The following is a 27,097-nucleotide window of genomic DNA, read 5'->3' on the forward strand; positions in this document are numbered from 1 at the left end:
GCGTCTATACCGCACACCAACTGTGAGATTCAGAACTGTCTGGATGTTACCTGCATTCAGTACTAGTTTCTTCTTTCCTCTTGATTCTATGGTGAGACAATTCCACTGCTGTGCATTATCAAGTTCAACACAAGTATGCTCTTCCCAGACTGTGTACCATTCGTGGTTTTAGTGGGTAACTGTGTGGTCTTAACTACACAGACATGCCCGTTAACTGCAACACTTTATCTCATCATTCAGGAACTTTAAATTGCTAAATGAATACCTCAGTTGCAGAGGTTAATTAAGCTCTTGTGAACTTTACTCGTGAGGACCCTGCCACATTTTTTAGCACCTCCATCTTCCTCTCCAGCTGTGTTAATAAGGTAACACAACAGTCGTCAAAGTGTTTATGCCCTCGACCATCAGTGTCCAACATCTTCCACACCCGGGTCCACCATGATAAATCGCTGATCTAGTAGACTTATCTTAAATTGTTGCTAGCCACTCATCCTTTCATGCTCCCATGTTCCTTTTAATAGAGAACAATTTCATTTCAATGTTTTGGAGGGTCCTGTCGACTTGTCATCCTGGCCATCATTATGGTTTCACCCCATGATTAACCCGTGAAGTCAGCAAGATGCTTAGGATCATCAACTCAAGTGGTTCTACACGAGGAAGGATTATGATAAAAGTCATGCTTTTCCTTCAGTGCTTTTTGTTTCTCTTTTAGAGGCACTGTACACAATAACTTCATCATCACACTCCTGGAGTCCGTACTCAGAGCAGGAGCTCTGCCAACACTACACCCTCAATGAATTGAGCCTCAGGCCCGCTTTCACAGTGCTCGAGTTAAATCAATAGTATCTAGCTTCCACTGCTTCCTTGCTTTGTCTTCTTCAGCCCTACTCGCACCTAGTACCATCACAAAGCAGAGTGCAGAACAAACAACAGGCTCTAGTGAAACAGGAGGATAGTTTTTCCCAACCCCTCAAACCTATGTGCCCTTTCTGTTCTCCATTTCTGAGACAGTTGCCTGGGCTGAGGAGCCTGAATAGCTTCACTCACCAGCACTCACCGTAGGATCCTTGTATCAGCAGCTGTGAGGGGCGCTCCTTTACCACTGGATTTATGGGCTCAACAAGGGTGCCTCAACATCTGAGGCTGCTCAGTTGGTGGGCTGTAATTTTCGTCACCCAGCGGGTGCAACACACCAGAGCCCTCACAAGATAAGATGCTGTGTCCTCTCAACTATTCAAGATCCACATTGAACCCCTCATCACCCTACTCAAAAAAGCTAAAACACCCTTCCACCTGTATGCTGACGATACGCAGATCTACTTGGAAATCTCCTCTGTTAATGACATTCAAAGACTCAACTGCATACTGAAGGAAGTGCAACTCTGGTTGTCAAGCAAACACTTAAAAGTGAATTACTCCTCATATCGAACAAAGTAGAGAACCCCCCAAATGGTGGATTGGCTAAAAGCTATTTATGTGCTCAATGGAAACCTCATCCTGGCTGACTCCGTTAAATCACTAGGCATCACGCTAGACCCAAAACTTGACATGACCAAACACATTAAGAACTCAGCTAAGAGTGCCTTCCTCAACTTGAAGTTATTGAACAAAATAAAACCTTTCATCCCTCCCAAAGATCTCAAACAAGCCACTCAATCATTGGTGCTGTCAAGATTAGATTACGGTAATGCAGTCCTCATGGGAATTCCAAAATCACATCTTGCTCCTCTGAAAACTACTCTCAACGCAGCTGCCAGAATGGTCACCGGACTCAAGAAATATGAGCACATCTCACCAGCACTCAGAGAACTCAAATGGCTCCCAGTAGAAATGCGGGCTAACTTCAGAACAGCCTGCCTCACACACAAAGCCCTACACACTGGCAAACCCAAATACCGGGTGGCCAAACTCAAAAAAGCAGGCCAGAACAGGAACCTCAGAAGCTCAAACACCCTACTACTCCTACCAATGAAAGCTCGAAAACAAAAAACCACGGACAGGTTCTTTGCCGGAAACGCGCCCAAAATCTGGAATTCTATTCCTCCCCACATCAGAACTATTCCCTCATTTGCTAAATTCAAAAGCCAGCTCAAAATTCTGTTCCTCGATCGATCCCAAGTGAACCGATAGGAGCAGTTGGAGCGCTGAAATAGACTCCTCACTCCGCCCGACTCTTCGCCAGCTAGACCTCGAACCTGATCTCTTTGGCATTGTGACCTATCAGTATTTGTATTATGGAAATGTCCGCATCATTGTATTTTGTGTTTATCATGCTCTGTAACTGATGTAAAGTGCTTTGATACCCACCGGTCAGGTCAGCGCTATATAAAACTCCTCAAATATTATTTTTTTTAAAAAGTGTCTGCCTGGCCCGAGAATGGAGCACTGCTAGAGCTCCAAAGGAAAAGGTGACTCGCCTAGTGCACTACTGGCTCCTTACTGGTATTGTGTTCGCTTTTTTCCATCAGGAGGGGACCTTACCTGCAATTAGGACTGGACTCCTTTATACCTATTGGAGTAGGACCAAGGAAGGTTTGCATATGACCAGTTTTGGTGTGGCCAAAAAACACAATGGACTGGTATGCAGCCCAAGTAACTGTCATTGGCTGCGATTATTTACAAGACTCTTACCTATCACCTTTTTGTTTTCCTCAATGTGATGCCTAGGGGTGATTAGTATGCCCAGGCGTTGGTCTTGCGCCCATTATGCCTTAGGAATCAACCTATTCCTCACTGTTAACGCCTTAAAAGACCAATACAGGTCCAGGTTGGTTGTGTACCATCTGGCTGGGAGCTTGTCTGTTCCTGATTCGCATATGGCCTGGCTCTGTCCAGAGTGGCAAAGAGGGCAAAAACAGACTGGAATGCAGTCTGAGTAATTACCAATGGCTGCGAATAATTCAAGTTGCACCACAACCTTCTTTTTCAACATATTTTCCTTACTCCATCACTACAGGCAGAATATGCAGTGCAAGACTGCCTTAATTTTATAGATTGCTACTCCTGTAAAGAAACAAAAAAGAGAGCTTCCTGGAATTAAGTCACATGTTTGATATCAGGAAGTCATAGCCAAGAACGAAGTCTGAGAACTGTGCCATAAACAAACCTAAATTGCCAAAAGGCCCACTTTATCTGCCACTGGCCACTTTAAGAAATCTTATCTGATTGACGTTTAGCACAACTACCAAAGATGGTTGTAGCATTAGCTTGTTTAAATGCGTGTCAGTATAATTATACAGTGCAACAGAAAAAGCAGACACTGCAGACACAGAATGAATTCAATATAGATCTGATATCAACGTCTCATGAATGCAGAAACCAAAGGAGAAGTTCGCTTCTAGTTACTTAAACCTCAAAAATGACAGACATTAGTAACTAAACAACCGGCTCATTCAAGGTTAAAAGCACACATTTGAAGAAGCCAGTAAAAGACAACACTCATAGTTACCACAATCCAACTGTATCAAATGCTTTGCTGTCCTCTGTATTTAGGTGTGGAGTGTAGGAACGTGCCCCTTTTTTATATGGTCACCCCCACTTTTTGCCTGGTATTCGATGCAATTTTGTCAGAAAGTGCACTGGGTTCCTGTTAACCAGGTTCCCAGTGTCAGATCTCTTTCCCTAAACTGTACAATTGTTCCCCCCAGGGGCAATACATTTAGCACCCCCTGTAAGTCCCTGGTAAATGGTACCTTACCTAGGGTAAGGAGGCTAAAGAGTGTCCCTAAGGGACCTGTGGTGTCTATAATTAGCGCTGTTGTCATAGCTCATTAGTGGTGTGGTCATAGCTGATGCAATGTAGAATAATGCAGGACAGAATGTTACTGTGGAGCTGGAGAGAACCTTGACGGCATTTGGAGCTGATTTCCTGGGCCCTTGCCTCTACTAAACTGTTGTTTACTTCTATAAATAAATGTCAGACCCTGGGTTTCTGATGCACTTTGACTTGATATGCCCTGGGTCCAAACCAATCAGGTCCCCAAGGACTGTGTTCTTTCCCAAAACTTCACCTTTGTACCCCCAATTGGCACCTCTCTGGTCACATGTAAGTCCCTTGTAAAAGGTACACTGGGTACCAAGGGCACTGTGACCAGGGAAGTCCTCTAAGGGCTGCAGAACATATTGTGCCACCCTTGGAGATCCTGTACCTTAACACACACTGTCATTGCAGGCTGCGTGTTTTGGTTCAGAGAAGAGTGAAGATTTGATATGGCACACATTCCTTTGTTGTTGGGAATCAAAGAAGAGATTGAGGAACTAGAGTCGCTAGTTCGTTTCCCCAAGGGATATGTAAAGATCAAAAGAAACTAGCTACTTAGACAGTGTACGTGTTGTATGGGTAAACCGATTGGTTTTTATAAGAAAGCCCTCACCCACCAACCTAGTTGGTGGCATGCTTCATCATCGGGCCCCACCTGACGCATCAAGTGTGCCTCAGGTGTGCTTCGACGCCTGATTAAAGCGGAGCAGGTTATGTTATTGGAGTGTGCAATGAGAGTGTATTGAGTGGGGTTTTAAAATACTGTCCTAGTGGTCCCAAAAGATTATATGGTCTGGGAGTTTGTCATTATGAACGCCACAGCATCATAATGGCTTTACTGAATTCTGGGAAGTTTGGTAGCAAACCCAAACTGATGCCAGAGAGGGATTTATAATACAATGCACTCAGAGGGCATCGTAGAGATGCCCCCTGAAAAACGACCAGCCTCTGGTGGGTTCCCTGACTCATAAAACACCAGCCTGCCTCCACAAGACATGTTTCTGCACTCCTAGGGTGGGAGCCTTCGTTCTTCGAGCCCAGAAACAAAGCCTTTCCTGGGCGGAGATGTTCACACCTCCCCCAGGTCAAAATGAGCAATCTGTGACAGGGGATCTTCCAATGCCATGCCGCCTTTGTAATGTCGCAAAACAAACAAGGGCTGGCTCTACTCAGTAAGGCTGAGCCGGATTATCAAATAACAAGAAGCCAAAACTGATATCAATAATTCAAATCAGAACTGGTCGTCCAAATCAAGAAAGGCAATTCAAGAATGGGAACCACTATTTAATAGCAGTTTATTTCAATGTTAATACAAAACACTCATTTCTAAATTCATTACATAGTAAACAAGGAACATTGAAAAATTTATAGGACACACCACACTACCATCACTTAAAAACATCCATTCAAAAACTCAGGCATATCACAGTCAAACAAATCAACACACTCGTACAGAAATATTCACACACGTTGGAGAGACTACTAAGCCACATTAAAAAGGACCTAGGTCTGCTTCTGTTTTCAAACTCAAAAGTGAAAAGTCACTTTAAACTAGTACACTCCTATGTATCGATCATGTTTGATGACAACCAATAACAATGAATCACAATAAGGTAATGTACAACATGGAGCTCCAGGTTCAATTATTTACACACCCAGATACTCAAGCAGACCAACTAGGAATGGGCCTACGCGTTTCGAATCCCATATCATTCATGAGGGATTCTCCTCAGGGCCTCAACATATCTGAGAAAAAATTAAAAATATACAAAAAGCAATGTTAGAGAGGAAGTGTTTGGAAAAATAAATAAGAGACACAGCAAGAACACTACATTGCACTACTACACCAGCCTCCGCAGTCAGCTTACCCGAGTTACTAGGAGCATAGGGCGTTCCTTGGTATATACCCAAACTGGTGGAAAGGGAGCCTCGAAGGACTAATTTTGAGCCTAAAATGAAAGGTTGTCATTTATTATAATTCTGCACGAGATGTCTAATTACATGCTGGGTTGCGTTATAGAAAAACGGGAAAAGATGTAAGCTTACCGGCGATAACTTCAATGGTTTAGCGCTTGAAAATACAAGAAGGGGGTTATGACGACAGTCGAGTGGCCTGAAAGATACGCATTATGAGACTCCATTAAGTTCATTTAAGCCCGACACAGCCGTGTCGAACTTGACAATAAGTAGCGCTTCCCTTTTGGATAATTTGAGATTCCAATCGCCCCCGCGGGGATCCTTTTCTACTTTGGAAATCACAGTCCACTTCAAATCACTAAGTTGATGTTGCATCTTAGCCCAGTGATTTACCAAAGGTGCGTTTTCTACCTTTCTTTTGAGTCTAGATTTATGTTGGGAGATGTGTTGGCGCACTTCTTGATTGGGTTTGCCAAAATATAGGCGATCACAGGAGCAGTATATCCCATACACCACAAACTTAGATTTGCAGTTGCTGAATGTCTCGTGTTTCCAGGATATGCCTTTGTGCTGGAATACGGTCCCTTGTAAATGTAAATGTAAATGTATTTGAGCTTATATAGCGCACAGCTACCCACAAAGGGTTTCCCGGCGCTTGCTTAGGGAACCCGTCCTGGTATTCCCCTGTGAGATAACCCCGGCAGGGTATCCACAAGGTGAAAGCCAGGCATCCCGCCGCGAGGGGCCGTTGTGGAGATTAAGCAAGCTATTGCCCAGAGTCGCAGAGTGTGAACCCGTGAGTTGAGAAGGCACCGGAGTGAGAATTATCGAGTCCGTGGAATTTTTTTTTTTTTTTTTTTGAGCCCAAGACCCGCCGAGGCGGGGAATTGAACCCTGGTCCAGGGCTGATCTCAGCTTCCGGGTCTGCCGCCTCTAACCCCTGAGCCACACTTCTCCACTGTGGTCTCACAACACAAGCATGTTCCACATTTGTGGTGCCCTAAAATTGGGGCCAATCCCATCATTTGGCGCAGGGATGGTTGGGTTTCTAGTGGCATCGCTGCTCGCACTATATGGTTTGCAACACTATTCTCTTTTTTAAAAGCGAATAGCGGTGGGTCTTTTAGGCTCTCGTCTAGATTCTTTACCAGATGCCAGTTTTGTCCAATAACGCGTTTCAGCTGGTTGGCATTCGGGAAATAGAAGATACGAGGAACACAGGACTTGGTAAGAGAGTCCCGCAATAAATCTTTCTTCTCCCCTGCTATGGAGCATTGCCCCTGGCTAACGCCTACTTTAAGGGTAAACATCTGCAAGTAAAAACGCTTACCGAGTACGTCCTTCGTACGTCAAAGAACACTGTACAATTGGTGAGTATACTATTATGTACGAACATCGTTGATGTTTGTCAACTTTATACTAAACCCTGACTTAATGGAGTCTCATAATGCGTATCTTTCAGGCCACTCGACTGTCGTCATAACCCCCTTCTTGTATTTTCAAGCACGTACCATTGATGTTATCGCCGGTAAGCTTATATCTTTTCCCGTTTTTCTATAACGCAACCCAGCATGTAATTAGACATCTCGTGCAGAATTATAATAAATGACAACCTTTCATTTTAGGCTCAAAATTAGTCCTTCGAGGCTCCCTTTCCACCAGTTTGGGTATATACCAAGGAACGCCCTATGCTCCTAGTGACTTGGCTAAGCTGACTGCGGAGGCTGGTGTAGTAGTGCAATGTAGTGTTCTTGCTGTGTCTCTTATTTATTTTTCCAAACACTTCCTCTCTAACATTGCTTTTTGTATATTTTTCATTTTTTCTCACAGATATGTTGAGGCCCTGAGGAGAATCCCTCATGAATGATATGGGATTCGAAACGTGTAGGCCCATTCCTAGTTGGTCTGCTTGAGTATCTGGGTGTTTAAATAATTGAACCTGGAGCTCCATGTTGTAAATTACCTTATTGTGATTCATTGTTATTGGTTGTCATCAAACATGATAGATACATAGGAATGTACTAGTTTAAAGTGACTTTTCACTTTTGAGTTTGAAAACAGAAGCAGACCTAGGTCCTTTTTAATGTGGCTTAGTAGTCTCTCCAACGTGTGTGAATATTTCTGTAAGAGTGTGTTGATTTGTTTGACTGTGATATGCCTGAGTTTTTGAATGGATGTTTTTAAGTGATGGTAGTGTGGTGTGTCCTATAAATTTTTCAATGTTCCTTGTTTACTATGTAATGAATTTAGAAATGAGTGTTTTGTATTAACATTGAAATAAACTGCTATTAAATAGTGATTCCCATTCTTGAATTGCCTTTCTTGATTTGGACGACCAGTTGTGATTTGAATTATTGATATCAGTATTGGCACCCTGTTCTTGTTATTTGGCCTTTGTAATGTGCCCCCTGCCTCTCCTGCTATAAGGACCAGGCCCCCTTCCTGTCTCCCCTCCTTTTAGGCGGGAAGACAGGCAGGAAAAATTAGAACAACCCAGAAGGTGTGCCCACCTCTGCCAACCCCACCCCTCGGGTGGGGGAGGCGAGGTAAAGTCCTCTCTTCAGTGCCTGCCATCTTGCAGATGGCAGGCACTCTCCAATCAGGGTTAGGGATTGTGTAAACTCAGCCACATGGGGTGAGCACACCAAGGGTGTAGTCACCCTAAGGTCAGTAGCCCATTGGCTACTGACCTCGAGACCCCTAAAACACCCCCTAAATGGAAAATGCTACTTACCAGTATGCATCTGTTCTTGGCATGTAGAGCTGCAGAGTCTTACACTTTTGCAATAGATCGCCACCTGGTGTTGGGCTCGGATGTTTGCAGGTTGTTGTCTTCTCGGAAGAAGTCTTTGTAGTCATGAGATAGGTGACTCCTCCCTTGGACAATACTGCGCATGGCCATCGACTCCATCCTCAGATTGTTTTTTGCCATGATGGGAAATGATGGGAGTTAGTAGAAGTAAAGAGAAAGGATGTCCATGCGTGTGCATCTAAGTAAGATGAGTACTGGAACGGATACAAGTCCCTGGGAGGCTGGAGGGCGTGTACGACTCTGCAGCTCTACATGCCAAGAACAGATGCATACTGGTAAGTGGCATTTTCCGTTCGAGGCATATGAGCTGCAGATCATACACTTTTGCAACAATTGTGCATCAGTGTCTCCCCTAGCAGTGGTCGCTTGCATCCGTTGCAGCATTTTGAAACAGTGTTCTAAGGACAGCTTGGTCTACTGCAGCTTGCTGCTTGGCTTGCACATCAACACAATAGTGTTTAGTGAAGGTGTGTATTGTAGACCATGTTGCTGCCTTGCATATGTCCTCTAGTGGTATATTTCCTAAGAAAGCCATAGAGGCTCCTAGTTTGCGAGTGGAGTGCGCTCTAGGAAGAACCGTTAGTGTACGTTTAGCTTTTTGATACCATATTTGTATATACTTTACAATCCATCTGGCAATTCCTCCCTTAGAGATGGGGTTGCATTTGTGTGGGGAAGAGTAAGATACAAGTTGTTTTGTCTTTCTGAAGGATTTAGTCCTGTCTGCGTAGTATAACAGAGCTCTTCTAACATCTAAGGTGTGTAAAGCCCTTTCTGCAACAGAGTCCGGGTTTTGGAAAATCACAGGTAGCTCTACTGATTGGTTAAGGTGAAAAGGAGTAATAACTTTTGGCATGAATTTAGGATTAGGCCTAAGAACCACTTTGTTAGGATGTATCTGAAAAAATGGTTCTTGTATTGTGAATGCTTGTATTTCACTAACTCTTCTTAGAGAGGTGATGGCAACAAGGAAAGCAGTTTTCCATGTTAGGAATTGCAATTCACACTTGTGTAAAGGCTCGAAAGGGGGTCCCATAAGTCTTCTAAGGACCCCATTTAGGTTCCATACTGGAGCAGGTGGTAACCTAGGTGGGATTACTCGTTTTAATCCTTCCATAAATGCTTTGATTGCAGGTACTCTGAAGAGAGATAGATGTTGTCTATTCTGTAAATAGGCTGCAGTTGCTGCCAGATGCAGGCGTATGGAAGAATAAGCTAAATTGGACCTTTGTAGGTGTAGAAAGTAGCAAATAATATTTTGGATGGAAGCATCCAGTGGATTAATGTGATTATTGTTACAATATATTGCAAATCTTTTCCACTTAGCTGTATAACATGCTCTGGTAGTGGGTCTTCTAGCTTCTTTAATTATGTTCATACAGTATGGTGGTAAGTTTAAGTAACCAAACTCTAAGACTTCAGGAGCCAGATCGCCAAATTCAGTTGGCTTAGTTCTGGGTGTCTTATTTCTCCATGGTTCTGTGTTACAACCTATGAAGAAGGAGGATGAAAGAAGATGCCCAGCAGAGGAGACTGCAGAGAAGAACTGATTTGACCCCAGTCCTACCGGCCCGGCTGCAGTTTTCAGAGATCCTGCTTTAAAAGTTGCCTTTTCCGGCAGCCAGTGACCTCCATGGATAACGATGGGCCTCAGCACTCTGCACCCGTCCGCCCTAGTGCAGCTGAGGGTGCTTTGACAGGGCATCCTCGACCCTGGGGGAACCCTGGTTCTAACTCCAGAATACCAACGCCCACAAATCAGTACTTACCTGCAAATCGATAACTTCATTTCCTTCCATGATTGCAAGGAATGCTTTTCATTGAAAATTATTCTAATTGCTTTTCAGTTGGTTTGTATAAAACATTGAAAAACTGCATATGTGTAAAAACTGAACTACTTACCTTTTGTCTAGGAAATGTCTCAGTGGGATATCTAGGCATATCACACTGATTAGCCAAAGTAACTTGAGAAGTAATCTAAAAAGGAGTGTGCACAATAATCTGTAAAGTAACTGAAAGGTTATTTCGAACTGTTGACACAGAGTCCAGTGGAACCCCAAAGGTAGGCAAAGGTAAACGTAGATAGTAATATACTCTCTATTTGTGGTAGTGTGGGCGAGCAGTAAGGCCTTATCAGAGGGTAGAACTAAGCATTTGGTGTAGACACTCAATCAGCAAACAATGTCACATACTCAAAGACTGAATATTATTTAGTTATTTTATTTCTAGAGCCAAGCCTGGTGCAGGTAAGTGAAATAAATGCTTTGCAAAATCTTATCCACTGTATTACAATTGAATGCAGGTTCAGATGCAGTTGAATGAATTATAGGTAGGTTACTGTTTTGAAATTACTTTTCAGATACTTTGTAAATTACTTCAAATCAAATCAAATCAAATCAAATCAAGCTTTATTCGGTTTTTGAATTTAAAACCATAAAAGCAACAGAGAAAAAATACATACATATATAGACACATTTGGTTGCAGGTTTTAAAAAATAAAAAAAAGTGGAAAATAAATCCGGCTATTTTAACCAAACTAAAAACAATCTTGTACAGAATAAAAGCGCATGGTACACAGGGACCCCCCTTTCAACTGATTTTATAGTTCGATACTCTGGGGCCAGGATAAAAGTCAAACAAATCACAGATACAAATAGGGCCATCTCCAGTTTTGGGGTGTGAAGATCTTAGATAGGGGACAATGTTCCTGTGTTTGAATTTAATTAAAATCAGATCTCCTGGAAAGGTTTTGGGCAGCGTACCCAGCCATCCCACCCTCCTGACGCTCAGAATTCCGCCATCTAGGTCAGGTGGCAGCGGTCTATTGTTATTGAGCCAGAAGATGGCTTTGTTCAGCAGGTCCTGGTTTGTTTCAAATTTGCCCTGAGTAAGCTCTGGCACCCCAGAGAGAACGGTCACATAGGGGGCGGCTTCAGGGGGTAGGTTAATTCGGTGCCTTCTTTCATGAGGAATCCTAGGTGCTATTAAAGGGACATAAGTGGGTTTGGAAGTAGTCTTACAACTTTTTGGGATGGATTTGCTAGTAGAGGAATCAATTGGTCGTGCTTTTCTGTGTTCTGTAGACTTAGGTTTCTCATGGTTGGTAGAGGGCATATAACATAAAGGGGAAGCAGTGTTTGCATTTGATGGATTAATCCTTTTTACTATTTTTTCCACGCTGGACAACCTTTCTCCCAGATCCTGAATTTTTGTGACCAGGGGTGATAGGGCCGCATTCAGCAATCGTTCAATGTGGGCCAGTAGGGTCGATTGGAAGGGGGAAACAGAGTCATTTGATGTGGCCCCCACCTTATGCGGCGTTAAAACAGTTGAATTATCGGGGGGTAATGAGGGGCTACAGGACATTAGATCAACATTTGCTGGAATCTCCTCAATGTTCCTTTTGGTGAATAGGGCCTGGGGCAGCGTGTTGGCTTGAGTGGATGTTGTTTCAGGCGAGAAAGGTACTTCCTGGGGAGGGTGGTTTGTAGGGTCAGTGTTTCTGCCAACTGTGGGCGGAGTTGATATGTTAGGGACATAGTTTGTGCCACACAAGGCATTCAGCTCCTCACAAATAGACATATTGTTGGGACAACAGGAGCTCCTACGAACAAGACACTGAACGGGTCAGGGACAAATGACAATTGGAAGCAAAAGGGGTAGTTGTATTATGTACCTGCTTCTGTGATGGGGCCAAGTGGGGGGGCCCGTCCCGTCCTCCTGAGGTCCTCTGAGCCACAGAGGGCCCGCCCTTTGCCCGGGCTTAGCCCCGGGCGCCGACCCGCGCGCGATCCCGCGACGCGGGGGCTCGCGCTGTCCTTAAGCGCACCTCCGGGGGCGGGACAGGAAACACGCCTCCTTGGCGCTAGGATTGCTGGGGGATGTAGTCCCCGATGTGCTGCCTCGCCGCGATTTCCCTGAAGCGGCAGGCAGCAGGGAGCCTGGTGTGTCTTGCTGCAGATCAGCGCTGTGGCTGCGGTGGTGGTCAGGAGCCAAAGGAAAGGACGACCTCCCAGGTGAGTGTGGCCAAAAGTCCCCCGCTCCCCCGGGGCTCGCGCTGTCCTTAAGCGCACCTCCGGGGGCGGGACAGGAAACACGCCTCCTTGGCGCTAGGATTGCTGGGGGATGTAGTCCCCGATGTGCTGCCTCGCCGCGATTTCCCCGAAGCGGCAGGCAGCAGGGAGCCTGGTGTGTCTTGCTGCAGATCAGCGCTTTGGCTGCGGTGGTGGTCAGGAGCCAAAGGAAAGGACGACCTCCCAGGTGAGTGTGGCCAGAAGTCCCCCCCAAAATTACTTTACACGTTACTTTTTTGATTACTTTTCAGATTACTTTTGCTAATCAGTGTGATATGCCTAGATATCACACTGGGACATCTCCTAGACCGAAGGTAAGTAAATCACTTTTAGTACATTTGCAGTTTTGTCAATGTTCTATACAAACCAACTCCACACTTCAAACTATTTTTTAGGAAAAAGCAGTAAATGCAATCCTATGGAGAAGAACAATAGTTACTTACCTGTAATCTGTGGTTCTCCAGTATTGGTGTCTTTCATAGATTCACATGCCTGAATCATTCCCCGTCGTCGGAGTGGGAGTCCCACAGTACATAAAAAAGCAATAATATGCCATAAATATGTAGTAAACACCAATATAAACAAACCAGGAAGTAAAGTAGCCAATGCTACAGGAGAAAAAACTTCCACATCTATGACTATTCCAGTCATTTTGTATAGTCCAAACTACAGCCAAGCAGGCGCTAGCACCCACCAGAATGTTCTCCCCAGAGGCTCAGGCTCTCAGATTTTCTCGCAAGGAGTGTAGGTAAACAAAAATAGCCTAAAAGCCTCTGAGGGGAGGTGGGCGGGTTGCATGTGAATCTATGAAAGACACCAATACTGAAGAACCACAGATTACAGGTAAGTAACTATTGTTCTTCTCCAGTATTAGGGGTGTCTTTCATAGATTCACATGCCTGAATCAGAATAAATAGCAGTACAACATTCCTTTGCTCTTAGACGCTATCTTGTATTATCATGCATATGTCAATGGTACAATAATATATTAACATAACATAGGCGTCTAAGAAAGCATAGAGGAGGAGGGAAAAACAGAGGCTCACCTTATTTAAAAAGATTGCGCAACACTGCTCTTCCCACCGAAGTATCTGCATCGCTGCTGCTCTCCAGGCAGTAGTGCTTGCTGAAAGTATGCGTGCTGGACCAAGTTGCCGCTCTGCATATGTGGTGCAGGGGCACTCCAGCAAAGAGGGCCGTTGATGACGAGACCGCTCTTGTAGAATGCGCTCTAGGCAAGGATTGTAGTGGTTTTCCTGCTTGCTGATGACACAAACCAATCGCTGAAGACACCCAACGAGCTATAGTCTGTTTGGTTACTGCATGTCCTTGTCGCATTTTGCCATATGCTACAAAAAGCTGATCTGTCTTACGCAATGTAGCTGTTCTCTGAAGGTAGAATTTGAGGCATCTCTTGATATCCAGAGAATGCAAAGATCTTTCTGCTGTCGTTTGTGGATTAGGACAGAATGTCTTTAAACACACCGGTTCATTAAGGTGAAAGTCAGATGGGACTTTTGGTATGTATCTTGGATTTGTGCGAAGCACCACTGAATTAAAAGTAAACTGCATATAAGGGGCTTTGATGGTGAAAGCTTGAATGTCACTGACTCTTCTCGCTGACGTTAAAGCCAACAGAAGTGCCACCTTCCAAGAAAGGAATTTCAGATCCACCTTATGAATGGGCTCAAAAGGATGACGCATGAGCTGAGAAAGTACCACATTCAAGTACCATGATGGAGGTGGACGCCGAACAGGCGGGAACATACGGAACAGACCTTTAAAGAATTGCTGTATTATCCTAGAGGAGTACAGAGAATTAGACCCATCTTGCCGGAATCTGGAAATGGCCGCTAAGAACACCTTCAGTGTGGAGTGGGCCAAACCAGACTTAGCCAATTGGAGAAAGAACGGTAAAATCTGTTCTGGTCTCGCTTGAAGTGGATGCAAATGAGCCTCGCCACACCAATTACAAAACCTTTTCCATTTTAACTGGTAAGTCTTTATAGTCGCAGGTGCTCGGGCATTGGCTAAGACCTCTTTACAATCCTCTGGGATATTTAAATGAGCAAATTCGACGTGTTGAGGAGCCAAGCTGCTAACTTCAAGGAGGCTGGGTCCGGATGACAGATTTGACCCTCCTGCATTGTTAGAAGATTCGGAAAAGTCCGCAATTGTATGGGTTTGCACTCTGATAGAAGTAGGAGCTCTGTAAACCAATACTGGCGAGGCCACCTGGGTGCGATGAGGATCAGACGGCAAGGTTGTTGTTTCATCTTCCGAATGACTCTGGGAATTAGAGGGATCGGTGGAAAAGCGTAGGCAAATATTTGGTACCAGCTCATCGAGAGTGCTTCTCCGCAAGACTCCTTGTGAGGAAACCTGCTTGCGAAGTGTGGGCATTTGCGGTTCTGCCTCGTCGCAAACAGGTCCAACTCGGGTTGACCCCACTCTTGAAAAATTCTGTTGAGAGTGGCCTGATGAAGTTCCACTCGTGATTTGTTGTTGTCTCCCTGCTGAGTGAGTCGCCGAGCACATTGAACAATCCTGGAACGTGTATTGCTGACAGATTGATCCCTTGATGTAAAGCCCAACTCCATATTTCCTGGGCTTCCTGTGAGAGAAGGGCTGATCTTGTGCCCCCCTGCTTGTTCAGGTAATACATACTCGTTGTATTGTCTGTTCTGACAAGTACCGTTGATCCGTGAATCACTGTTTGAAAAGATTTTAAAGCCAGGAAGATTGCTCTCAACTCCAAAAGGTTGATATGTCATCTCTTTTGTTATTTGCTCCATTTGCCCTTGGCTGTCATTCCCTCCAGATGCGCTCCCCAACCTTCCAGAGACGCATCTGTGGTGATGGTGTAAGCTGGAATTTCCGTTAGAAAAGAACGTCCTCTTTTCAAATTGTCTGTCTGTGTCCACCATGCAAGAGCATCTAGCATTCGGCCAGTTATGCGGATCTTGTCTTCGAATGACCCTGTCACTTGAATCCACTGAAGACTGAGCTCTTCTTGAAAAGGACGCATGAGCAGATGACAATTGGGTATGAGAGGGATGCAAGATGATAGCATCCCTAGGAAAGACTTGTAAGGTCTTACTGAAACGTACTCTCTTTTCTGCAAGTCGAGGGCCATCTTGCAAATCTTGTACTGTCTTTCTTTTGAGACAAAGGCTTGGGTGAGCTGAGTGTCTAATGTCGCTCCTAGAAATGATATTCTCTGTGATGGAACAAGGTGTGATTTTTTGAAATTGACTGTTAATCCCAGGTTCTGAACTAGTGAGAGACATTTCTGGACATGCATAGTAGCTGTCTTCAAAGAACTGGCCTTTATAAGGCAGTCGTCCAGATATGGAAAAATCTGGATGCCTTTTAAACGAAGATGCGCCGCTACTGGTGCCAACATCTTTGTGAATACACGAGGCGCTGACCGAAGTCTAAACGGGAGAACTTTGAACTGAAAATCCCTGCCAGCCACTTGACTTCAGCCAGCCTTGCCTCCTTAGCACAGCTTCTCGATCTCCTTCCTCATCTGAATATAGTAACTGGTCAGGTAATTTCAATGGAGAAAGAGGCTGCAATGTAGAGCTTCTTCTTTGTAGTAGTGACGCTCCTGACGACTGAGAAGCGTCATAAGCAGTATGCGACGTAGCAGACCACACCTGTATATCTGTACACGATGATAAAAGTGGCGTCGACGGGCCCATCGTCGACGGTATCGTCAACGGAGGTTTGACCTGTGTCGTCGACAGAGCCATCAGTGACGCGGTTGTTTTCGTCGACGATGCTCTCGACGACGATGAAGTTCTCGTCGACGATGAAGTCGTCGACGATGGTACATCTGTCGTCGACGGAGGATTCTTCGTCGACGGTGCCGTCTTCGACGACGATGAACTTTTCGTCGAAGGCAAGGTTGTCTTCGTCTATGAGGGATCCGTCGACGGGGAAATCTCCGTCGACGGGCTTAGCTTCGTCGACGATGAGCTTGTCGACGGAATTATCTTCGTCGTCGACGACGAAGGAACGTCGACACTCGATGGTTGGATGGTCGTCGACGAGATGGGTCTTATCAACACAAATGCGAAGAAGACGCCGACGTCATTATCATTTGTGGCTTTGGAGACGTCGGCGTAGATGCAATACTGCAGACAGGACCTGTCGACGGAGCCGCCGTCGACGATGAGTCCGTCGTCGAGGTTTGATTCTGAGGTGATTTTTTGTCTGAGTGTCCTTTAGATGACACAGGCTTAGCAGACTTTCTCAGGGGCGATTTTAATCCAGAAGAAAAGGTGCAGAAACCTTTTTCTTTGAAGAAGAAGAAGGCAGGTCAGAGACCTTGACTTTTTTCTGCATCTTAGCCCCAGGAGAAGAACTATTTTCCTCAGTCTTTCTCTTTCTTGATGACACCGAGGAAATAGAAGCCACACTTCCTACCTCAGAAAGAGCATCCTCCTTTTCTTTCAGTTTCTGCAACCACAGCAGCAAACAACCTTCCCTGTCTCAGAGGGTCTTCTGTGGAAAAGTCCTGCAGATTTTACAGTCTTTCACCTCATGTTCAGGGTATAGACAATATATACACTTCTTGTGGGGATCTTCTTTAAAAAGCCTAAGCTTTCCACAAGAGTCACAAGCTCTAAAGAGAGACTTTGAAGACATTCCAATTCTGAAGAAACACTGGTAAAGTTGAGAAGTACTGAGCAGAGCTCAGGGAGACTCCCTTTCACACGACGTGCGGTAGAAAATCTGAGAGCCTGAGCCTCTGGGGAGATCATTCTGGTGGGTGCTAGCGCCTGATTGGCTGTAGTTTGGACTATACAAAATGACTGGGATAGTCATAGATGTGGAAGTTTTTTCTACTGTAGCATTAGCTACTTTACTTCCTGATTTGTTTATATTGGTGTTTACTACATATTTATGGCATATTATTGCTTTTTTATGTACCGTGGGACTCCCACTCCGACGACGGGGAATGATTCAGGCATATGAATCTATGAAAGACACCCCTAATACTGGAGAAAAATAGAGTTATCGGTTTACAGGTCAGTAGTTATTTGTGGGAGTTGGTCTTCTGGGGTTAGAACCAGGGTCAGCGGCACAAGGGTGGCCGGGTGCAGAGTGCTGAGGCCCAATGTTATCCATTGGGGGATAGGGGGCCTCCGGTTGGTGGCTGCTCACAAGCAGGCCACTGGGTTGTGGGAGCAAAGCTGCTGGTGTTAGGCTCAGGGCAAAGGGGGATCCGAATTAGGACCCAAAGTACACCTGCAGCGGCTGCTGGGTGCAGGGTGCTGTTTGGCGTCTGGTGCCCTGTTGATTTCAATGGGGATTCTTCGGTTGCAACAAAAGACTACAGGCTTGGGGTGAAGATCTTCTGGAGGTGACCACCAGTTGGAGAGGTACGTTGGGATGCCTGGGGATGCTGGGACACCGTCGGTTGGGCCACGCAAGGCCGTGGGACTTCAGGTGCAGGGGTGTCTTTAGGCGTTGGGTTTTCCTTACCAGCTCCTGTCGCGGTCGGGGGGATCCTCCAGAAAGAGGGTGCAGGCTTCCCTTGGAGATCCGTGGCAGGTCAGATATCACTAGGGAGACCTCCTCATGGTGTTGGGCCACTCAAACTCGGGTCGTAGGCGTCTGGTGCAGAGTGGTGCACACTCGCGAATTTGGCCAGACCCAGAGTCTGTAGGTGAACAAATCCGGTGCTCACAGGAGACAGTCTTTCTTGTGGAAGGCAGGGGAGGTTCTTGAGGTTGCTGGCTGCAGGACACACCGGGATTTCGCTCTTGCAGGTTCAAGGTGGGGACAGGACGGTAGGGGTGGGGCCAAGTCAGTGGGCGTCCTCCTCTTCTTAGCTTTAGCACGGCTTCTTGGGTCCTCCTTCTTTTATCTTGGTCGGTTCTTATCTGAGGAGGCAAGATTCAGGGTTGCCGCTAAATACTAAATTTAGGGGCGTTACAGGTGAGTAAAGGTTGGGACCAATGGGTACCTTCCTTGGTGTGGGTACACCCCTATTATGCCACCCTCAGGTGAGAGGGGGGCATATTTTTCATTCTGGATGACTGTGTCCCCCCATCTGCAATAAGGCGCGGACTGAGATTGTGCGTCACCTCACCTTCACCACCTGAGGGGTGAGGTTGGGCAAGGTGGGCACACCTCTCTTCCTCATTTGGTTTCCCCACTGATTCTCCAGCCCAAAGTGGAGGTCAGAACTGGTGGGGGCTAGTTGCTGGAAGCAGCTAAGGCCTGAGGAAGCTCACAAAGGCAGCAAGCCTTTGAAGCTTTATCTTTGTGGTCCCTGCCCATCCTGGGGGAGGAGGCTTGGCACCACGTCCCAGTATGTACATTATTTCAGCCCCCAAGACCAGCAGGCTCTCGACCCAGGGTTCCAGAAACATGTCTGGTGGTGGCAGCTGGCGAGCAGCCACCCAACCAGGACACTAGAGTTAGGTCGTTTTTCAGGGGGCATCTCTAAGATGCCCGGTGAGTGCATTTTTTATTACATCCCACACTGGCATCCATCCGTGTGAGTTTAATGTGGTGAGATGTTTGATATCAAACTTCCAAGTTATCAGTAAAGCCATTATGGTGCTGTGAAGTTTATAATGACAAACTACCAGACCATATACTCTTTCTGGCTTTACTGCCCTTACAATGTCTTAGAATGTAGGGGTACAGGGCTCATGCAATAAAATATACCCCACTGGTATAGTGCATATATATGTTGGATTGTAGGCATGGCACACAGGGATGTGTGCCATGTCGACTCCTCACTTTGCTCTGCACCAAAACATGCAGCCTGCAATGGCAGTGTGTGTGTGTGTGTTAAGGTACAGGGCCTCTAAAGGTGGCACAATAATTGCTGCATCCCTTTGAGGCCTTCCCTGGTCACAGTGATCTTTGGTACCTATGGTACCTTTTACAATGGACTTACATGTGGCCAAAGAGCTGCCAATTGGGTTTGCAACAGTACAGTTTTAGGGAAAGAAAATAGGCCCTGGGTACGTGGTTGGCAGGACCTTAGGGCACACTCAGCCTAAGAGCATCAACATTAGGCAAAAAGTGCGGGCAACCATGTGTAAAAAAAGGCTCTTTCCTACACATACAGGCTACCATTGCAGACTAAGTGCCATGGTGCAAACACCACAATGGCACACTCACTGTGTGCTATGTCAAAGTCACTTCATGTAATATATGTAAATCACCCCTACAGCAGACCTTTTAGCCCTAAGGTGGCATGCATTATATTACATGCAAGGGCATATTTATTTATTTTAATATTTGTATATAGCGCAAACATGATCCTAGAGGGTATCAGAGCGTTTTCCAGATGAGCTGCGGAACACATAGGGGGGGACAATTGAGGGAGAAAAACATATATATATATATATATATATATATATATATATATATATATATATATATATATATATATATATATATATCTATATATATCTATATATATCTATATATATCTATCTATCTACCAACAGGTATATAGTGATATAATAGAGGCAGGTATTAGGACCATAAAATTGCTGAGTAACAAAAGTAAGCAGCTGTGCATGGCAGAAGAACATGTGAGTCATTGTGACAATAGATGAGGAGGAGCATGCAGTTGGACTCGGGGGAGCCGCCAGAACTGGACTGGTAAGACAAAAGGCAGAGGCAAAGTTACTAACTCAGAGAAGTGCTCATCAGTTAAGCTTTCACTTCCTTTTTGAGGGAAACTGTAGATGGAATCAATCTGTAAATGTATGTATGTAATGTATGTATGTAATGTATGTATGTAATTTCCGCAGGTAGGGAGTTCCATAGTCTCGGGGCAATACCTGAGAAGGATCGATTGCACGTTTTTCTTTTTTTATTTTATTTCTTAGGTTTGAGCATCAAGGTACTGGAGCTCCTTGAGGAACGGGCACCGCCCGACAGTTCTCGCTTGCTTGAAAAGTACAGAGGAGTGTTGAAATGAAGTGCTTTATGTGTCATACAAGCAAGTTTTAGTTGAATCCTTGCCTCAAAAGGAAGCCAGTTTAGAGATAACAAATCCGGGGAAATGTGGTTGGTTTTTTTCTTGGAGCCAATAATGAGCCGAGCTGCAGCCTTCAGTGAGGCCCTGAGAGGGGCTAGTCTGTACCTCGATAGGCTGCCGTGAGATGACTAATGCTTGCACAGCAGATATGAAGTCATCAGGGGAAGGATGGTTTTAGTTTCCTTAGGATGCTCAGTTGGAAGTGCACTCCTTTGGTAGATGCGCTGATATGATCCTGCATGTTTAAGTTCTTATCAAGCACTATTCCCAAAGAGCTCAAAGAGTCTATGATGTGTGGTGTGCAGTTGAGAGATTTTTCAGCTATTTCTCCACGACAGGGGTTTACATGGGCAGTGAGAAAAGAAGGAATTCCGTTTTGAGGGTGTTCAGTTTGAGATGGTGGAAGGTTAACCAGTATTGGGTTTTGTGCAGGGTTCTGTTACGTGCCTTGATATTGTCAGGAAAAGAGATTTTCATGTACAACTGGGTGTCATCCACATACATGTGATATTGAATGTTAGATGCTTTGAGGATTTCAGTAAGAAGTTCAATGAATGTGTTGAAGAGCGTGGGAGAGAGAGAGAGGACCCTTGGAGAAGCCCCTGAATGCAGGGACTGGAATTGGATAGGGTTTGATTGGTTTTGACTCTCTGAGTTCTGTTATTGAGCAAAGAGGCAAACCATTTTAGTATTGAGCCTGAGAGCCCCAGCCAACATTTCAGAAGGCTCAGGAGACTGTCATGTTTGACAGCGTCGAAAGGTGATGAGAGGTCGAGTAGGATTAATAAGCAGGATTTGTTCTGGTCAAGCATTGTAAGAGCGTTGTTGACTATATGGGTGATGGCTGTTTTGGTGCTGTGGGCGTGTCGGAAGCCCAATTGGAATTGATCAAGAAGTTGGAATTCCTTTGTGATTAGTCGGAAATTATGCAAATCTTCTGGGTCAGCCATAGGTTTTTTGAGAATAGGCAGAACCAGACTGGTCAGGGATCTCACCTTGAAGAAGGGAGGCGTTAATAATCTTGGTCCAGAGTGGGACTAGTGACCTTATCATTTCTTTAAAGAAATTGGAGGGAAAGGGATCATAGAAGTGATTTGAAGGTTTCACAGTCGAAAGAATGTTCAAGATGGATGTGTCGTTGAAGGGTGAGAATTGACTCCAAAAGGCATTGTCTCCAAAAGAGACATCGAACAATAAGATGCTCCGAAGGTAGGGAGGAGTCTGGTGAGAGTGATAGATTGATCAGGGCCGACCTTACTTCACATTTAATCTGGCTAGACTGTTCAAGGAAGAAGGTGTCAAAGTCCTAACAGTTTGGCTATGGACTGGAGATGAGTGGTGATTGGTTGGGAGTGTTATTGGATTGTCTGCTTGAGCAGCTACACACCTGTACAGTCTAATTCAATTACTAGGTGGTACAATTGATCAGGGAAGCTAGGTCATTACGAGTTCCAAACTACATGATGGCTTTACTGAAACCTATGGTGTTTGATATCAAACACCTTGTCTTAGTAAATCTGTACTGTTGCCAGTACTAGATTTATTATGGCATGCACCCACAGGGCACCTTAGAAGTGTCCCATGAAAAACCCACCAGTGTCTAGTGTGCTGGCTGACTGGTATAGTCCAGCCTGCCACCACAGACAAGTTTCTGACCCCCTGCAGGTGAGAGTCCAAGGTCTCTGAGGCCAGAAACAATGCTTGTTCCGGAGGAAGGTGTTCACATGTCCTCCAGAAGGATGGCTACTGATTTAGCATATCAAGCCCAGGGGTTTCAAATCCCCGCTACTTTTGATCTGCGACCCAAGCTTCCCCCTGACCTGGGAGATGTCACCCCTCGCCCTTGATATAATAGAGGCAGGTATTAGGACCATAACATTGCTGAGTAACAAAAGTAAGCAGCTGTGCATGGCAGAAGAACATGTGAGTAGAATAAAACACGAAGAGTCATTGTGACAATAGATGAGGAGGAGCATGCAGTTGGACTCGGGGGAGCCGCCAGAACTGGACTGGTAAGACAAAAGGCAGAGGCAAAGTTACTAACTCAGAGAAGTGCTCATCAGTTAAGCTTTCACTTCCTTTTTGAGAGAAACTGTAGATGGAAACAATCCAGAAACAATGCTTGTTCCGGAGGAAGATGTTCACATCTCCTCCAGAAGGATGGCTACTGATTTAGCATATCAAGCCCAGAGGTTTCAAAGCCCCCGCTACTTTTGATCTGCGACCCAAGCTTCCCCCTGACCTGGGAGATGTCACCCCTTGCCCTCAGGCCCATTTGGCACCAGGACAGGTGGGAAATTAGTTATGCAGTAGGCGTGTTGCACCGCCAGGCTAATCACACACCTAAAGGTGGGATACCTAATGTGCTTCTTGAAAGAAGGGTTCCACCATTTTGTTTTTGGTGGAATTAGGACCTTTGGGACAGGGTTCTGCTCACTCACCACAGGATGTGGTCATATAGGGGGTGTAGTGACCCGAGGGGTAAGTAGCCCATTGTCTATTATCCTTTACTCCCCTTAACATCACATAATTTTGAATTTAGTTGCGCCCCTGACACCAGGAACTCCAATTCGTCTGCCTACAGAAGAAGGACAAAGAAGAGCCAAAGACGAGAAAGATGTGGACTTCTCCGCCAAACCATGCCTGCCAGCTCCTGTCCTGACAATCGCAAAGACCCGACTCGTCCTGCAGCTGTGCGTCCTCCCAGAGCCTTGGAGTGCTGCCAGCACGTCACTTAAAAGGAAATACTGGATGGTTGGTGTTAGAGCTACTTCCTGGTAGCCACCGACCGCAAAGTCCAGTTCACCGATTTGCTGACCACTGGGTCCAACAACGCAACCGCAGACCAGGAGAAGCTTCTAGAGATCAGCCTAGTCTCTCCAGTGAGTTTCAAGATGCTAGACCCTCCAGGAGCCCTCCAGCACTAATACCCGGGCTACCGACGTCCTTTCAGCAGCCCAGGCTTGTTCAGTGTCCAGCTTAGACACCAACTCTGCCAAGACAGACCTACCGACGTGGAACGTCAGCATCAGGGAGTCCGTAATCAAGAGTAGTCCTGTTGTGTCGCCATCTCCAGGTCGACTTAAAAAGTGAGAGCCTCCCACATAAGCAACCCACCGGACAAAACATCTATAAACCCTAGCCCCACAGCCTGTGTCTAAGCCTACTAACGGAGGATCTTGCTCCCGAGACTTTCTGGAGCCGAGTACCCCTTTGGTTTCTGCCAGACTGGCCCCTCAGTCCCCATATGCAGCCTTTTTCTTGTTACAGGTTTCCCCACTGACTTCAGCTGCAGCGTTCCAGTCTACCCTTGTGACCAGCACCTCTGCACCCAGACACACCGGGGCAGGTAAACCGTAACTGCTGGTGGTTCTTAGGACCTTGGCTCCTACCGGAGTCCAGAAGAATAACCATGTGACTCGACTGCAAGAACACCTATGCAGTGTGTGTTTCTCCCATAGGATAACATTACCGCGTTTGAGGCTCATGCCTCGAATCAGACAGCTATACGTTCTATGTTTCTGAAAATCACTAACTCAAAAAACACTTACCTGATCTAGAAGATCTTGGTGTCTAAATACATATAAAAATCTAGTTTTTTCTTCTAAATTGGTCTCAGATTTCCTTATTGAGTGTGTGCCTCATTTATTGACTGTGTGTGTACTACAAATGCCTAACAATCCCCTTTGATAAGCATAAACTGCTCGACCACAATACCACAAAGAGAGCATTTGTTTTGTTTAAAGAAAGCCGCTGTAAACTAATATGGGTCGGCTGGACTATTTGCGTATTGTACCCCTTAGGTGCACTACATAAATAGTCAACTTCCTACAGTAAGGACAACTAAAAGGGCATCAGGGGCTAAAAATGTATGTCGATCAAGTCACAAAACCGTATCTCAGACGAGGTAAGTTTTCAGAAGTCTATAATGTGTGGCGCAGAAAATCAACTAAGATGGCTGACTTGGAGCTACATAATAGGGGTGGCATTACATTTTGGTCTTGAAAAATTCAAAGGAGTTCAACTTTGTCTTTATTGGGCCTCGCAGCTCATTGTGGTAAACCAGTGGCTGCATGCCCTGCAAGACGAACCAGCGCTTCGCATGGATAGACATACTCTTGGCAATGAGGGGGTTCTGGGAGCACTATAGAACAAATCCCAGAAAAACACGCTAATGGGACCAACTGCACATACAGTACACATTTAGTTCATTGGAGTCCATGCGCTTGGCTGGGACGGGGTCTTAAGACCACACACACCACTTTGGGACACCCAGCGACTAGGTAGACTCAATACCAGTAAGGGCTTCACTCAATGGGACCTCTTAGGTATATCAAAGGTAGGAGACCTGAGGAGAAAAGGTGGGGTCATTTCATTTTGTCAACTTCAGAAGACATACGAAATGACAGCGATGGAACAATACTGCTACCTACAGATTAAACACACGCTCACAAAAGCTATTTCGACCTCCCCGAATCTTCTCCACTACAGGACAGACTGTTGACAGACTACATGACCAAAAAAGCCATTTCCCTGACGTATCGTAAAATCATAAATAACCAGCGAGATCCCACAACCAACCTTCGGGAGAAATGGCAGGCTGACCATGGGGAGCTAGACAAAACGACTGGCAGGAAGCACTTGCGTCCCAGCGCGAAGTGGCCATACGCTCCAAATTACAACTAGTGCAACTCAAAATACTGCACCGAACATATTACACAGAACGACATCACACAAAATAGGAAGAGCTGACACCCCATTGTGTTTGAGGGGCTGTGGAACATCGGGTACTTTTTATCATACCCTGTGGGATTGTCCCAGATTTTTACTCTACTGGTGGCTATCATGGAAACAATAACACAGGTTTGTGGACACACTGTCCCCCCGGAGCCCAAGAGGTGTCTTCCCAATACTTGGGAGCAGACACATCTTAATCATGCAGCTCAGGACTGGGCGACTTTAGGTATGATGCTGGCTAAACTAAATATAGCTCAACACTGGGGAGCGCCGGCCCTACCCACACACCGACAGTGGTGTAACAACATGGATAGTGCAATGGTGGCTGAGAAGGAGGTCTTTATCCACTGAGGGGGCCCCATGAAATGGACACAGGTGTGGGGGAAGTGGAATGCTTTCAGAGGGAATATATGTACCTCACCACTTGAAGAGTCGGATCTGGACCTGAGCGACTAAGGGACAAAATCAGAGTAACTTTTGCGCAAGCTGTCATCACTGTGGGAAACAGATGGGGGGCATGGGAGAGAAATTAACATTGCACATCTATACAGATGGTATTTAAGTGTTGCAGCTGTGTACTCTATGTGTACTTACAATTTCAGATTACTGTAATCAGTACCGATTAATGTAAAAGAACAATAACAATTTTTTTTTTAATTGTCTTTAAGGTACTAATGTATTTTTTTTTAAATAAAAGGAAATCAATTAATGTTAAGAAGTGTGCTACTGTAGTGCCGTACAGAGTGGAAAACACACACACACACAAATATGTATATATATATATATATATATTTATATATATATATATCCACTCGCAAAAGAATCCAGCACTCCGCTTGTTAGAGAAATGTAGATTTATTCAGGACACTGTGATAGCCTACGAGTTTCGAACCAAATGGTTCCTTCTCACGGCAGCGTTAAACGCTGCCGTGAGAAGGAACCATTTGGTTCCAACAGTTCTATATAGTCACTCATACATATATTCACTCATCATAAGTAGTGAAACACCTATACATCCTGTTACACACCGACAGTCATCCAAAAGTTACTCACACACATAATCACACATGCAAATAAACTATTGAACATCCATTTATTTGCATATACAGCTATACACACACACTACCACCTTACTTCTAAGGCAACTTACACATACTTCCTCTCTTAAACAATCACTTATAGAAACACATACTTATTTAAACAAGAACTCTTTCAATCTCTCACTCTCACATATACTCACTTATATACATCAATACTCACATATACTAGATTAAAACATATGTAGTTACTGATAAAGACACTAGTGAGACAGTCATTCACTCACTAACACACACATTTACACACTCATCCACCCATACAGTCCTGCACATATGCTGTCTTTAAAACACATACAAACAGTGAGTCAGTCATTGATGCATCTATGTGCTAAGAAACACCCCCACCAAACCATACAGACACTCATACTGATACTAAAAAAAACATCTAATAACCCATATACACACACATGTAGCTACTCACCAACCCATGCAGCCACTTATACACAAAGTGAAACACTGATACAAACATTTAAATATTTAAACAATACTCGCTAATATATGTATTCACTAAGATACACTTAATAAGCCAGTTAACCAATCAATTTTTTTAAACAAAAACATCCATTAAGACACTTATTTAAACATTTATTCTTCCATCGACCTTTACATATACATATATAAAACATATTTATTTTTCAGAAAGACACACATTCACTGGATGGTGTCATCAGTGATGTC

The 27,097-nt window shown here is 45.0% G+C and overlaps 1 protein-coding gene across 9 annotated transcripts in view; it reads right to left on the minus strand.

Annotated features, from left to right (window-relative positions):
- Positions 1-27,097, minus strand: part of KAT5 (lysine acetyltransferase 5) — a 537,900-nt gene that overhangs the window by 71,244 nt on the left and 439,559 nt on the right. The gene's annotated exons all lie outside the window — the stretch shown is intronic.

The sequence above is a fragment of the Lissotriton vulgaris genome, chromosome 9 (assembly GCF_964263255.1).
Source record: "Lissotriton vulgaris chromosome 9, aLisVul1.2, whole genome shotgun sequence".
NCBI lineage: Eukaryota > Metazoa > Chordata > Amphibia > Caudata > Salamandridae > Lissotriton > Lissotriton vulgaris.